The following is a 15254-nucleotide window of genomic DNA, read 5'->3' as shown; positions in this document are numbered from 1 at the left end:
GAAAAGTGAAATTATTCGACATAAAAATTCATACGAAGCAGATCCCGATAATGAAGCAAATGACTTTGTATGTCACCTTAGATCCTGCCAAAGGGTTCAATATTCATTAGAGGAGGAGTTTGTCGCTTTTAAATCCAAAGTCCACAACTGCTGTATATGTGACAGTCCTGTCCCTGGATGCTCTCGATACTGTAAATCACTTACAAATGCCGAGGTCGGTCTTTTTATGGATCTGCAAGAGTTGATTTGGGATAGCTGGATAAACACACTGAAAGAAAGAGGGGAGAGGCACTCCATGATGACAAAGGCAGTCCAAGTGGTAGAAGCTCTACCTACCATAGATATATTTACTGAGAATCATCCCTACCAAAATGTTAAATGCAATATTTGTTTAACTTATGTTGATGACTTTCCATTAGAGCCGTGCCATCTGCCTTGCAATAGAGCCCACATGTTTCACAGCAGTTGCCTGAAACAATGGTTCAAAATTTAATAAAACGCTCAAACTTCATTAGCATTAGCTGACATAAAACGCAAAGCAAAGGTTAATCACAAAAGTAATGATGAGGCCGTGAATGTCATAGATCATTGAACATGGTATACCGAATATGATTCGGATGAAAATGAGAAGTTCAATCGTTTATGATAACAATTTCACTTCCATCCTAGAGTCTAAAATAAAAGCACCGAATGCTAGTGTTTATATCAGGAACATGTCTACGGTATGCGATCACTGTAAAACGGGGATAAATGTTTCTTATTTATAAGACATTGATTATTTTGGAATAATCTGCAAGTCTGATAAACAACTAAAGCTCCCTTTGGTTGCTGGAATATGAGTGGAATAGGAAAAAGAAATTAGAATATGTTTTATATTCGCTGTTTGGTAAGCTCAATCGAAATTGGGAATAGGAAGACATATTCTAATTTTGCCCCTAAAATGAGCATGTGTCTATGCCAAAAAATATCTGTTATTGGAATAGGCCATTTCCATTCCCATTCTGATTTTTCATTAATTTTTTATTTTTTTTAATTTAATATTTTTTTAAAAAAAATTTAAATTTTTTTTTTTTTTTTTGTTAAATTTTACTTTTTTTTAAAAAAAATTTGTTAATTTTTTTTTTTAATTTTTTTTATAACATTTTTTAAAATTATATCTATTTGTTTAAAAAATGAAAATGAATTAACCAAAAAAATAATAAATTAAAAAAAAATTGGGGAAATGTTTTTAAAAATACAAAACTTAACCTTATTCCTATTCCATTTTTGTACAACCAAACAATGGATTAACATATTCCCAGTCGAATTCCAAGTGCACCAAACACAATTGGAATTGCCCTTTTCTATTCTCATTCCTCATTTACATTCCCATTCCATTTTTTTATTCTAATTTTCTATTCCTATGCCAGCAACCAAACAGAGCCTAAATGAAATGCTTGAAAAGCGATCCATTTTCTTTGTTCATTGTCGAGATGGGATTTTAAAGAGATTAATTTCAGCTATTTTGTTCTCGTTGCCTTTACTAATACATTTACAATCTTATGCTAAGTTTAGCCTGAGGTTTTGCCATCAAACTGTTCATCCCAACAGCATTTGTTATGACATTTTGGGTGTATAGCATGTCCAAGCATAGAAGTGTCTATTGTATAGTCAGCTTGCAAGTTTTGCAGTTATTTTTATTTATTTATTTTTTAACTAAAAGAAGAGTAAAAAATTTATTAAATGCCAAAGAGAGCAGAACAACAGAAGAAGCAAAGAGAACTACAAAGCTTTATCTTGGTCCACAAGTTGAACCACCATCTGAGATAAATCAAGGGGAAGCATCGTATGATCAATAATGTTCCAATCTAGTCCATGCTCAAAGGCACATTTAGCCAAACAATCAGCCACACCATTCCACTCCTGAAGAATATGCATAAAAGACACAGAATCCAGAGAATTGCATAACTAAATGATCTGCTAAATAACCAGCGCCAAATGCCAATCCACATGCACAAGGTTTCGACTATTCAATAAATTCACAACCACTTGCGAATCAGTCTCACAAATAAGTATTTTCCATCCATGTTGACAGCACTGTTCCATTGCAACCAAGATAACCAAAGCTTCCATGAGGTTATTAATATGGTGGCCCTTGTATATAGAAAACAGAAACTGAATATCACCAGAACTATCACGTCCAACTCCCCCAATACCAGTCGGACCAAGATTTTCCCAAGAAGAGCCATCAGTGTTGATTTTAAGAATGCCTGCCTCAAGAGAAGACCAATGCCCCTCACGATTAACATGCTGAGAGTGTTGCCTAACTCTATTCCCAAAGCAGTTGTGGGGGACCAAGGGAGTGCTACCCTAAAGAGGAAAGGATAGGCGTGAGTAAATACCAGCATCTTTAGGATCCAAACCTCCACCAAGGTCAAAATTTAGCTAGGAGTGTTTCATGAAGAGAATTAACAATTTTCTCCTGCAGGTGACTGATCTCAAGCTGCACATCATGAAAGATCCTCTGATTCCTCTCAAGCCAAACATGCCATAATATAAAGGAAGGGCCAATAGTCTACGCAACCTGAAGAAAAGAAGTCTTGGAAGGGGGATGGCCCAAACGGTCCCAAAATTCAGACAAAGAGGGAACATGCCAGCATGTGCATCCCCAGACACTCCACCAGAAGTGCCAAATCTGTTTGGAAAAGGGGCACTGAAAAAAAGGTGAGAAACAGTCTCTTAACTTTTGCAGCATAAAACACAGATGGAAAGCCCTTGGAAGTCTCGCTTGCAGAGATTCTCCCAAGTAAGACAATGATTGTAAACCAAAATCTAGAGGAAAAAGTTACACTCAAGCCATGAAAAACTATTCCAAACTTTCTTCCACCAAGAGACCTCCACCTCGCCAAAAATTTGCTTTGTCAATGCAAGGTACCTTGAAGAAATAGAATACTTACCAGAAAAAGCACCTCCCCAAGCCAAAACATCAGGGTCCTGTAGAGAGCTACACTTCCTAGAGGCCAATATCTGAGATAGTTCCAACCGATCTCCCAAAGAGCCACCTAGCAGCCAATCAGAAGAACTCTTCCATCTATAACCCACAACAAGGCCCAGATTATAAGCCTCCTTATAATGAGCCACCTTATTCCATCCAATAGAAAGGAAAAAATCACAAAGAGACTGCAAGTGTGGATGAGAGGATAAGCGAGGAGGATGCCCATTCCAAGAATCACTCCAAAATAGAGCCTTAGTGCCTCTATTACAAATCCAAAATAAACTTCTCTTCACCAGGTGAGCACCAATCTTGAGGGTATTCCACACCATAGACCCTCTTCCCTCAAGAGAAAACCTAGAAATATCTGAAGGTTTAACACTAGGTAAATACTTGTGTGACAAGATATGGGCCCAAAGTTGAGACAGACTAGAACACCATCGCCAATAAAGCTTGATAGCAAGAGCTTGACTGCACAAGATAGCAGAACGAAAGCCAAGGCCTCCTTCCTTTTTTGGCCTACAAACGATATCCCAATTGATGAGGCTCCATTTGGTATTTTGCAAATTGCCACTCCAAAGAAATTGATGAGAGAGAGCATCAAATTTCTTAAGAAAATACACCGAAGCAACCTAAACCATGCTTCTATATATGGGAAGGGCCTGAATGATAGATTGAAGGAGTGTCACCCTACCAGCAGTAGAGAGCCACCTATGAGTCCAATGATTGACTTTTTGTCAAAGTTTGTCAAGCAAGCATTGCCAAAAAAGCCTAGGCTATCTACCCACCACAATAGGGACTTCCAAGTAAGTCAGAGGGAGAGACTAAATCTAAAATCTTAGGATATTAGCAATCCTCTGCTAGATAGGCTTAGGAGTGTTGAAGAAAAAAATAGAGGACTAGTGGTCATTAATTTTCTGCCTAGAGGCAGCCAAATAAGTATCCAAGGTGAGCTGAAAGGCTTTAGCTTCCTGAATCTGAGCTCTCCCTGTAAGGGCCGTATCATCAACAAACTAGAGGTGGGAAAGAGAGGGCAAACCATTTCCCCATTGCCATCCTTGAATCAGATTTTGGGAAACATCAAACTTGATAAGTCTACCAAGTCCCTCAGCCATAATAATAAACAAATAAGAAGAGAGGGGGTCTCCTTGGCAAAGACCTCTAGATGCCCCAAAAAGCTTTGTCAGTTCACCATTGAGAAGGATTGAGAAGGAAGGAGTAGTAACATAGCTAAGAACCCATCTAACCCATTCCTGACTAAAGCCAAAAGCCAGAAGAACTTTCTGCAAGAAATCCCAATTGACTCAGTCATAAGCCTTAGCCATATCAAGCTTAATGAACATTACCCGTTCCCTAGAAGTAGACAGAGTGAATAGCTTTAGAAGCAATAACCACCCCATCCAAAATTTGTTTTCCTACCACAAAACCCCCTTGTTCCTGAGAGATAACCATGGGAAGCCAAACTTTAAGCCTCTCAGCTAGGAGCTTACTAATGATTTTATAGACCACATTACAAAGATAAACGGGCCTAAATAAATCCAACTAATTAGCCTCTACCTTCTTTAGAATAAGGACTAAGAAAGTACCATTCAAGGCTCGGAGCATTTCTTTGTTGGAATAGGACTCCTAAACCACATCTAAAAGGTCATGTTTGGTAATATCCCAAAATTCCTGAAAGAATTCAACAGGGAAGCTATCAGGCCCCAGAGCTTTGCCCTTCTGCAAGCTAAAGACCACCCCCTCCAAGTCATACATACGAATAGGCCTCATGAGAGAGTCATTCATCTCCCTAGTCATAACAGAGGGAAAACAAGAAAGGATTGCAATCTCCTCAATCTCTACTGGAGGTAAATCATCTGAAAAGAGAGCAAAGTAAAACTAAATAGCTTCCCTGGAAACAGCTTGAGAGGAGGTCAGACGCGACCCATCAGAAGTAACAAGAGAAGAAATGTAACTCCTATTATGTGGAGCCTGCATAGATTTATGGAAAAAAGTAGTGTTCTTGTCCCCTTCCTAAAGCCAATCAACTCAAGCCTTCTGCTTCCAATAAATTTCTTCTCTAAGATCCCACTCAACTAAATCAGTAGAAGCTCAGGATTCTACTATGCCAAGAGCTTCAAAAAAACTCAAATCCTGAATCTTCCTAGTAATAACATCAAGATGATCTTGAGCCCTCTTCTTCATAATGTGGAGATTACCAAAACAATATCTATTCCAATGCTTCAACTTCCTTTTAACATATTGAAGTTTTTTAGATAAGGAGAACATAGCAGTGCCATAGGTAGGGCCTCCCTGTCTCCACCAGTGAGCCATTAAGTCATGAAGAGAAGAGTCTCGAAGTCACATTAGCTAGAACTTAAAGGGAGGTTGCTTGGGGATAGCAACATAACTAGCTGTGAGCTTAATAGGCCAGTGGTCAAAACCTCTCTAATCAAGAATTTTAGAAGAGAGCGAAAGAGAGCCAGAATTTCAAAAACAAGAAACAAGGAACTTGTCCAAGCATTCTGAGATAACATCATTACCATCCCTTTGATTGTTCCAAGTGAAGATCCCATTGAGAGGTTTAACATCAGAGAGATGTAAAAGATCAATATTTTGTCGAAGAAGCTCAAAAGAAAGACCCAAGTGGGCCAACCCACCCCTCTTCTCCTCCAGATTGAGAATAGAGTTGAAGTCTCCAGCCACAATCCAAGGCAAGAAAGGATGACAGCTTCTGACATGCCTAATATGATCCCAGAGCTTAATCTTGTCGAGGAGATCAATAGGAGCATACACATTAGTAACAAAAATCATCTCTCCAGTTTCTAGAGAGGAAGCAACCATTGAGAGAGCTGAGAGGCAAGTGACCCAGTAAAGTGGCATAACTTTCCTTGGATCCCAGCAAATGGAAAAACCACCAGAGCTCCCCAAAGCACCAATGCACTGACATTGGCCTAAAACCCAAATGTTAGGAGCACATCTAAACATGAAGTCCACTGAAAGCTTGGTCTCCTAGATACAAAGGATATCCGGAGAATGCTCAACCACTAGCTCATGAATAGATTTTTGTTTGGGGATGCTATTCAACCCCCTTACATTCCATGAGAGAATAATCATTGAGTAGAGTGGGGAAAATGCTCATCTAAGGTCCTAACAGCCCCAGACTCTACCAGCAAATCTCCTATAAGTTTAATTTTTTCCTGATCCTGCTTTTAGCCAACTCTTGAGGGAGTAGCAAAAGAGACTTTCTTAAATGGTCTTTGCATCAGGCCCAAAGTAAGAGAAGATCCCTTTCCTTTACCAAAAGCAAACACATCTTTAACCAAATCTGCTAGAAGAACATCCTTTTCTTGTGGAGCAGGAGAAACCACAAGAGTGCTAGACTCAAGACCAATAGAAGTCTCTAGCAACTGTTGAACTACAACATCCTAGTTGCCACTAAGAATAGAACTCCTCTCCTTTGAGCCAATAGTTGCACACTGAGCCTCTGCAGGAGTACCTTCTTCTATGACCATGTTGTCAAGAACCTCAAAATGATTAAACCCTGAGTCCACTTGCCAATCTAGATGAGATTGCTTCTGACCCCACCCCTTAGCACGATTTTGAACCAGGATAAAACCATCCTTATCAAGACCAATAGTACTAGATGGCCCATGCCCCTAACTTGAATTTTTCATTTGAGCTTTCCCTTTTCCTATACTATTAGTCTGAACATTGCTTTTTCCAGTACTAACATTATGATCATTTCCCTTACCATCATTGGCAATTCTTGGACCAGAGAACCCAGCAGGGGTACCATTGCCTTTGGAGGCTTAATGGCATTGATGTTATAAATTCCCATATGCATGACAAATACGACAACGGAAGGGAATAGATTCATAGTCTAGTTGTTGGATACAAGAAGCGGAGCCTAAGTAAATTTCTAAAGAATTTGAAAAATGATTATTTAAATCAATTTCAACACAAATACGGGCATAAGAAATAACCTTTTTGTCCAGTGATTGATGTGTTATAGCAATTGGCTTTCTAAGCACAGCAATCTATTGTAGGATATCCTCACGCCAGAACTCCAAAGGAAGCCGCAGCAGGCAGACCCAAACAGGAACCCTCGAAGGAAGATCCTCAGTAAAATTGAACCCCGTATGCTAGGGCTTGACAAAAAGACCAATACTGTCATAAAAATATTGTCCTCCCTCAAAGACCTGGTTCTAATCTGAAATGCAAGAGAAATTCACCACAAAGTAGCTATTACCAGCCAGCATAATATCCATATCGCCTTCCACCTACCATGAACAACAAATCTAGGCTTCCAGAGCCGATAGAGAAATCTGGATACCAAGAAACTTGCATATCAATGCATGTGTGGCCAAATAGTCCACATCTTCTATTACTAATTCTGGAGGAATAACCAACATAGGCTGATCTTGACTACGCAGAAAGCATCCATTAACCTTATTGAACTTCTAACACTCACTAACATAAAATAGCTCATTCTCCTATGAACTCACCCTAGGAGAAGATCCATCACAACTAGCTCCAGCAAGAATGAGACTCCTGGAGACCTCGCTCGTGGCCATAAGAACCCAAAAAACAAACTAAGAAAGAAAGATGTTTGAAAAAAAACTCAGAAAAACTGATTCCCACAATGCAATCAAACCCTGCTCAACAAAATTTTGTCCAAGATATCAAGGATGCAAAAGATCACAGCAGATTGTAGAGAAATGGGAAGATTTCCCCATGTTTGCATAGCTCAGAGGAAGCTATACCAGCTCCCAAAACCCTCACGCATGGCTGCTTCTAGTTTCCATCCTCTTATCATTGCAGACATGCATCATTGGAACCATTCACTTGCTATCACTTTGAATCCTTTTGCGGTTATCTTTATTTCACTGTTTGTTACTCATTATGAAATCTACTTCTACAGCAATCAATTCACGCATTTCTCCTCTACCTTAAATTGGCTTCAACACATATCACACACTTTTTTATTTTGTCCTTCTTCTTGCGTAATTAATCTCCATCATTAAAACACTACAAAGAGGAAGACATGCCAGCGCTATTTCTTCTGTCTCCCAAATGATACAAATTGTCACCATCATCACAGCTATATACGCAACTATTACATAGATCATGCAGAAAATAGGCAGAAAAGAATAGAGAGGTGGGAATATTAAAAATGCCAACAAAGCCCAATTGAGATCATGGATTAGAAGCAAGAAAACTAGATGCTTTAATAAGATTTATGATCAAGGAAGTAAAATAGATTTGCAATAAAATTTTGCTATATTTTTTCAAGATCTTATATATTTTGAAGATGTGATTAAGGAAGGACATTGGATTAATGCAATGAATGATGAAATAGAATCTATCTAGAGAAATGATACATGGGAATTAGTTGATTTTCCTAAGAACAAAGATTGCATTGGCGTAAAAGGGGTTTATAAGACTAAATTTAAAGCTAATGGAGATGTAGGCAAATATAAGGCAAGGTTACTTGCTAAGAGATTTTCACAAGAATATGGGGTTGACTATAATGAGACATTTGCACCTATAGCAAGACTTGATACTATTAGAATAGTATTAGCTATTGCAGCTCAAAACGAATGGATGGTTCACCAAATGGACATCAAATCAGCATTTTTGAATGGATATTTGGAATAAGAAGTCTATGTACAACAACCACCGAGATATGAAATAAGAGGATATGAAGACAAATTTTACAAGTTGAAGAAGGCACTCTATGGATTGAACCAAGCTCTAAGACCCTGGTACAACAAATTAGATTCATACGTGTTAGAGATTGGCTTCAAGAGAAGCACCAGTAAACCTACACTATATACCAAGATCTATGAATAAGGTCAAATTTTGATTGCTTGTTTATACATGTTGATGATTTTATCTTTACAAGTAATCTATCTATTGACATGTTTAAATCGAAAATAAAAAGGAATTTGAAATGATAGATCTAGAATTGATGAAATACTTTCTTGGCATTGAAGTTACTTAAAATGATAAGGAAATTTTCATTTGTCAAAGTAAATAGGTAAAAGATGTTTTGAAAATATTTAGATTGATAAATTGCAGTCCAATTTCTATAGCTGTGGTAGTAGGCACCAAACTAAACAAAGAAGATACTAAGAAAGATTGTGACTCAACTATATTTAGAAGATTGTTGGTAGTTTGATGTATCTCGCAACGACTAGACCAAATATTATCTACGAAGTGAGTTTAATCTCTAGATTCATGGACTCACCTAAGAACTCACATTGGAAGGTAGGAAAAAAAATGTTGAGATATATTGCAAGAACTATGAATCATGGCATATTGTATTCTACTTCAAATAATTTTCAATTAGTTGGATAGCAGATAGTGATTTTACAAGAAATATTGAAGATAGAAGGAGCACATCTAGATATGCATTTCATCTTGGGATAGGTGTTGTAGCATGGGAATCAAAGAAGAAACTTGTAGTAACTCTCTCATCAACTAAAGCAGAGTATGTAGCAGGAACAAGAGCATCATGTCAAGTAGCATGGATGCGAAGGATTTTGAAAGACTTAATGCAAGCTCAAGATGGGCCTACTACAATCTATTGTGATAATAAGTCTGCTATTGCACTTTGAAAGAACTTTGTGTTTCACAAGAGGACAAAGCACATTGACACAAGGTATCACTTCATTAGAGAGCTAGTTAGTAATAGAGAAATCAAACTACAGCATTGTAGATCAAAGGAGCAACTTCAGATATCTTCACCAAGGCTTTATCACATGACCAATTTGAGATTTTGAGGGAAGCATTGGGAATTGAAAATATTAATGATGTAGATAGTAAAAATTAGAGGGGAGTGTTAGAAATAATAGTTTCTAATTAGAATTAGTTGTTTGTCATTATATGTTTTTAGATTATTAGGTTTAAGTATTTTGGTTGTGTCAGCTGTAGTATTTTCCAGAAGTATGTAGATATTTTTTCTTGGACCAGCTAATGCTAGATTTCTCTAGAATATTGAATACTTGGCTATAAAAGGGAAATATGTATTCATTTGAAATTGTGGTGAAGAGAATACAATCAATTTATATTGTGTCGCACCACATTATGTTTAGTATTGTGTTTCCATTTTCTTGTGCCTCTACCCATCCATCAAAGTTTTGTTAATTTGAGTGTGAAGTGATGATTACTAAGCAATGTGTTAAATTCTTATATAAAATTTAATATTTTCAAAAGTCATTGCAAATGCATACCCAAGAATATGTTTCACCCTTCTCTTTAATGAAAAGGAGTGGTAGAGAAAATTAAGTAAATAGAAGATTTAAGTAATTTCTCTTGTTTTAATATTTTTTATTAAAATATCAAATTCAAAAGTTATATAGTATAATATTATTTTTTATTTTGTTAGACTGTTTTCAAGTAAAAATATAATTTTTAATTTATTTAGGTTGATTGTCTTTTATAAAAATAAAATTGATTATCTATAGCTAATTTTGATAATAAAAAAATTAAAACTAATACTTTTACAATTTACCAACTTTAATGATGTAATATCTACTTTTAATTAAAATTTTGATATACATAAAAAATAGATAAAGTTTTTATTAAAAAAAAATTTTAAAAATTAATAATCATCAACTTCTTGAAATCTAAATAAATTAATATTATTATTTTTAATAAAATATAAGGGGAATTGTAAAACACAAGTATAGGCACTGCATATGGTTACATTTCATGACAAGGAAATGAATTTGGCAATGTTTCTGTTCAGTTGACCATGTGTGTGAACATAATATAGCTCAAAAACTATATATATTGTCAATTCAAGTAGAATTGTGTTGATATATCTTAGACATGCAACTACATTCTCCTCACACTATATCAAGGACATATAAGTGCCTTATATATATAGAAGGCACATTAGTACTTGATTATTACACTTTCCAAACATGTATTAGCCTCAACTTTGGGTCTCTCATTACTTTTGAACTATAACTATTTGTCTCCTACAACTTAAGAGGTATTTTCTTGTGTATATGTTCATAAACTTGAATTCATCCAATTTGTATCATGTAAGGTTATATTTAAATGAAATTTACAAATGGTTGTCTTCAAATTTTCAAGGATCACACATGAATGAATTTGATAATTTATGCAAAGGTTGAGATCATTACATAATAGTTGAACATAACATTATGCTTTTTTAAAATAAAATACTTATGGTTTCTATGTAAGGCTGAATTATGCATTTTATTGTCCATCTAAATTATATGTTAAATAACTCTTTTACCGAACCTACCTATTCCTTGGTCACAAATACCCATCAAAGAAGAAGACAAGAAATCCCAATTAAGCACCATGTCAGATGAAGCAAAAAATGAGAGTCAAGAAGAAATAAACATTCAACATAATAGATTGCACATAAGAATGATGCAATTATTACCAGATGGAAATTTATTTTTTAGAGCCCTAGTAGATCAACTTTAAGGTGACTAAGAGAAATGCTTAAAGTATCATATTATGGTAGTCAATTATCTTATGGAGAATTTTTCATACTTTGATCCTTTCTTTACTCTGAAAGATAATATGAATTTTGAATAATACTATTTAAAAATGACAAAAGTTGGAACTTGGTTAGACCGTTGTGAGATTTATGCAGCCTTCATGGTGACTTGAACTAGCATTCATGAGTACCATTTGAAGGGTCGAGTATCCAAAATCAACAATTTTGATAGCTTAGATAATCCCACACTCTATGTCTCATATCATAATGGAAACTACTATAGTAGTTTTTATTTCATTAATAACAATGTCAATTATCCTATAGCACTCGTGCTTTTAGAGGAGGATAATCAAAGTACAAGTCATAATGACCAAGAGCCTATAAAATTCATTATAGATGAAAATGGTGCAAAGATATTGATAAAAGATTTAAAGAAGATAAATTATTGAAAAGACTAGATGAAACTCAACAAAAGAAAAGTTTAACAAGGTGTATTCCATGGTATCCAGGAAGATAAATTTATAAAGATTTAAAAATTATCTTACCAATGATTCATTATGCACATAAAATGTTGTCAACATCATTTGATTCATATAAAGCTATCAACATAACCTGTGCACCCTTCAAAGGTGCAAGTGCATACAAATTCATGAAAATTGAAAAATCATAACAAATTGGAGAGAGATAATAAAAATATTCAAAAGGTTTGACTTCCCACCTTCTCTTATCATCTACGTCTACTCATTTGCAACTCTTGATATAGTTGTAGAATATATAGAAATTTCTTAGTTGTTCCAAGCTACATACTCAAAAAGAATTTATGAAAATAGCAAAGCATATCATTAATAATGAGGCTCTTGGATGCTCAAGTGGAAGAGTTTCTATTAGATGTTGTTTTTCTTCCTTAAATGATAGAGCTTCTATTGATGTGTGTTTTATGACCCACAAAATAGTAGAACAAAATACCAAAATATTTTATCCTCTCTTGAAAAAAGTTTTGTATGTCCTATGATTCCTAGAAGAGATCACACGATGACTCCAAGGTTCCTTCTATGTCAAGTCTTGACTGTGGATAAGTTTGGTGGTTGATGTAATTTTTTGATGATCATAAGGGGCCTTACATGCATTTACTCGTTCATTTCAATCCATACTAGAAGTGGGAGATATCTAAAGGTTTTACAATAAAATATTTTTTTGGGTTTTCACAAAATATGTAGAAATGAATGGGATAGGATTCAAGAATTCTATTATAATTCTAAGGGTAGTGATGACAATAAATGGTACTCTTGTGGATGAATTCTTCAATTTACCAATCTCTACTTCGCCAAGTTATACTACAACTACACAAGAATAGGTGCAATCTCCAAAGGTTATGCCAAAGATTTTCATATGACCACATACAGTATCATAAAGAACAATGTATATGAATGATCAAAGTTAAAGATATGCATGAAATAGGTTCAAGCTAACTTTGTGCAATGATTTAGAATCACTAAAGTGTCAAAAGTATCAACCAAAGGAATCCATCAATATACCATCATATTCTCTATCGCAGTCACAACACTTTGACTAAACTAGACTTGATCTAAGTGAGAAAATTTTAAGAGAACAAGAAAGCACCAAGATACATCAAGTATTCACCAAGCTTCAATGAAAACTTTATTATCTCAGTAGCTCATAACAACAATCTTAGAAAATCCTCCCATTACAATTGAAGAGTGGGGCCATTATATAGGTCATCAATTACAATAGATGGCCCAGGTGATAACAATAATCGGTGACCTAGATCATGCCACATCAGCCCTAACTAGAGTTAGGGAAAAAAAAGGAATCCACAATAATATAATAAGGAATCCACTACTATAGTGGATAATAAATTCCCACTATGAATGCTCATTTAAGAAGGGAGTGGGGTGTAATAAATGACCACTAAGAACACTGACTATGCATTAAATACATATATCCTTGATTCCCCTACTTGAAGGCATAGAATTGATCCAAAATTATCTCAAAATCTTCTGTGTTGATGCTTGATGTTGATTCTTGCTTGAATTCTATAATCGCAATTACTCTTTTTTGCTTTTCCCAAGCTTTCCCCCAATCAGTTAGTAAGTCCTAAGTGATGTGCATTGTATTTGAGAAGATGGAGAAGTTCTCAAAACCATATCTTTCATAGAAATTCATTCAAAAGGATTCCTCTAACTTAACTTTCAAATTATTAGTTGTATTTTTGTCTTCTACCAATCTTTGTGACAAAAAGGACAAAATTATAATGGATACCCCTAGTTTGATGTTGTCAACCACCTTTTTCCATTGAGTGGACTCCTTGGTGAAGCTCTCAAATTTTCCTGAGCCATGATCAATGCATTGTACCATCAAAGAAAATTATAGATATCCCCCTTGTTGATAACTCGACCATTGATCAATGATTACTTTGGGGCCTCCATCAGATTTTGAATATCAGAAATCATTTCATCTTGGTAAATATGCTCATCCTACCATGATTCCTCCATGAACTCGATCCTAGAGAGTGTAACTAATGCCCTAATATGTACTTGGACTAATTCTTCTACATGTTTTAAGGCTTCCTCCTTAATTCCTTCGACCCAAACCTTTGCACCTTAAGCAATCCGCTTGATCCTATCAATGTCATCTACCACTTTAGCGAAAACACCTGTCAAAGAGACAAATGACGTACCTTCCTTCCTTACTGGACAAGGAAAGTGATCGATGTACTGACATAAGGCTCTAATTTCTATTTTCTATTTATTTTACCTTTCTTCCACCTTTAGTTTGTCTTTGAAAGCTAGAGTAGAGTCATCAAATTCTTCTAATATTTGCTCTTAGGAGGCACGACCAAGATTTATTTCTGTAACATAGTATTCATCTAGAGCAACCTAATTTTTACTCTTGTCAACTATAGGATTTTCACTTTATAAAATTCTAGACCCTGATTCCCCTCTAACAACCTCAGTGAATCTTTTTTCTCTTTTGATCGGTTTGCTCGGTCCAAAAATTCCTATAATTCAATAGTTAGATCAACCTCCTTTTGCTGACACTTTTGAATTCATTGCTTCAACCATTCTAGAATGTGTATCCTTTGGTCCTCTAAGATCACCAATTATTGTTTTCTTGAATGTCAATCTCCTTTTCACCTCTTGGACTATCCATTGTTACTTCAGAAACTATGGCTTCAACATTTGGAATATGCGTTGCTATTGCAGGAGCCTCTTTCTCTTTTGGACCAACTTTTACCTCCATCATTTTCACTCTTAGATTTTAGTGAGACTTTCCTCTATAGCTATATCTTGATCTCTCCCTAGAATGGGTTTTTCATAGGCAATTATACTTAGTCTATCATTCACTAGCCTATGTAAAAAAAATCTCAAATCTCCTTATGCTTCTCTCTACTTCTTGCCTTTCAAATGTTTCTATATCTTCAACACTAGGAGTACAACTCAAAGAAGAGGGATAATTTCCATGTTTCTACTTCTTCTTTTGAGGCTCTTAGATGACTTTTTCACTCCTAGGATGCTTCTCTCGAGATAGCTCTATCCTCTTCTTGGTTCCTACATCCTCTAATGGAGTTCCTCTTTCTTCAACATTCCCTTCAAATATTTGTCTTGATCTTTCATCCTTGAGTGGTCGGTGACCTATCAATTTATATGTGAATCCATTTTCTCGTGCAACTAGTTTTTCAAGCTTATGCTCAATCCACCACTTTTCAAAATCAAAGACTAGCTTTGAAAGAACATCCAGATCTATGACTTCTTTCATTTTCTAGTCATATGGTTGAACTATCATTTCTAGATTCAA

This window comes from Cupressus sempervirens, chromosome 1, assembly GCF_028749045.1.
Source record: "Cupressus sempervirens isolate cs-2001-9-10 chromosome 1, ASM2874904v1, whole genome shotgun sequence".
Classification (NCBI taxonomy): domain Eukaryota; kingdom Viridiplantae; phylum Streptophyta; class Pinopsida; order Cupressales; family Cupressaceae; genus Cupressus; species Cupressus sempervirens.
The sequence above is the reverse complement of the archived record's forward strand: the minus strand, read 5'-3'. Positions refer to the sequence as shown.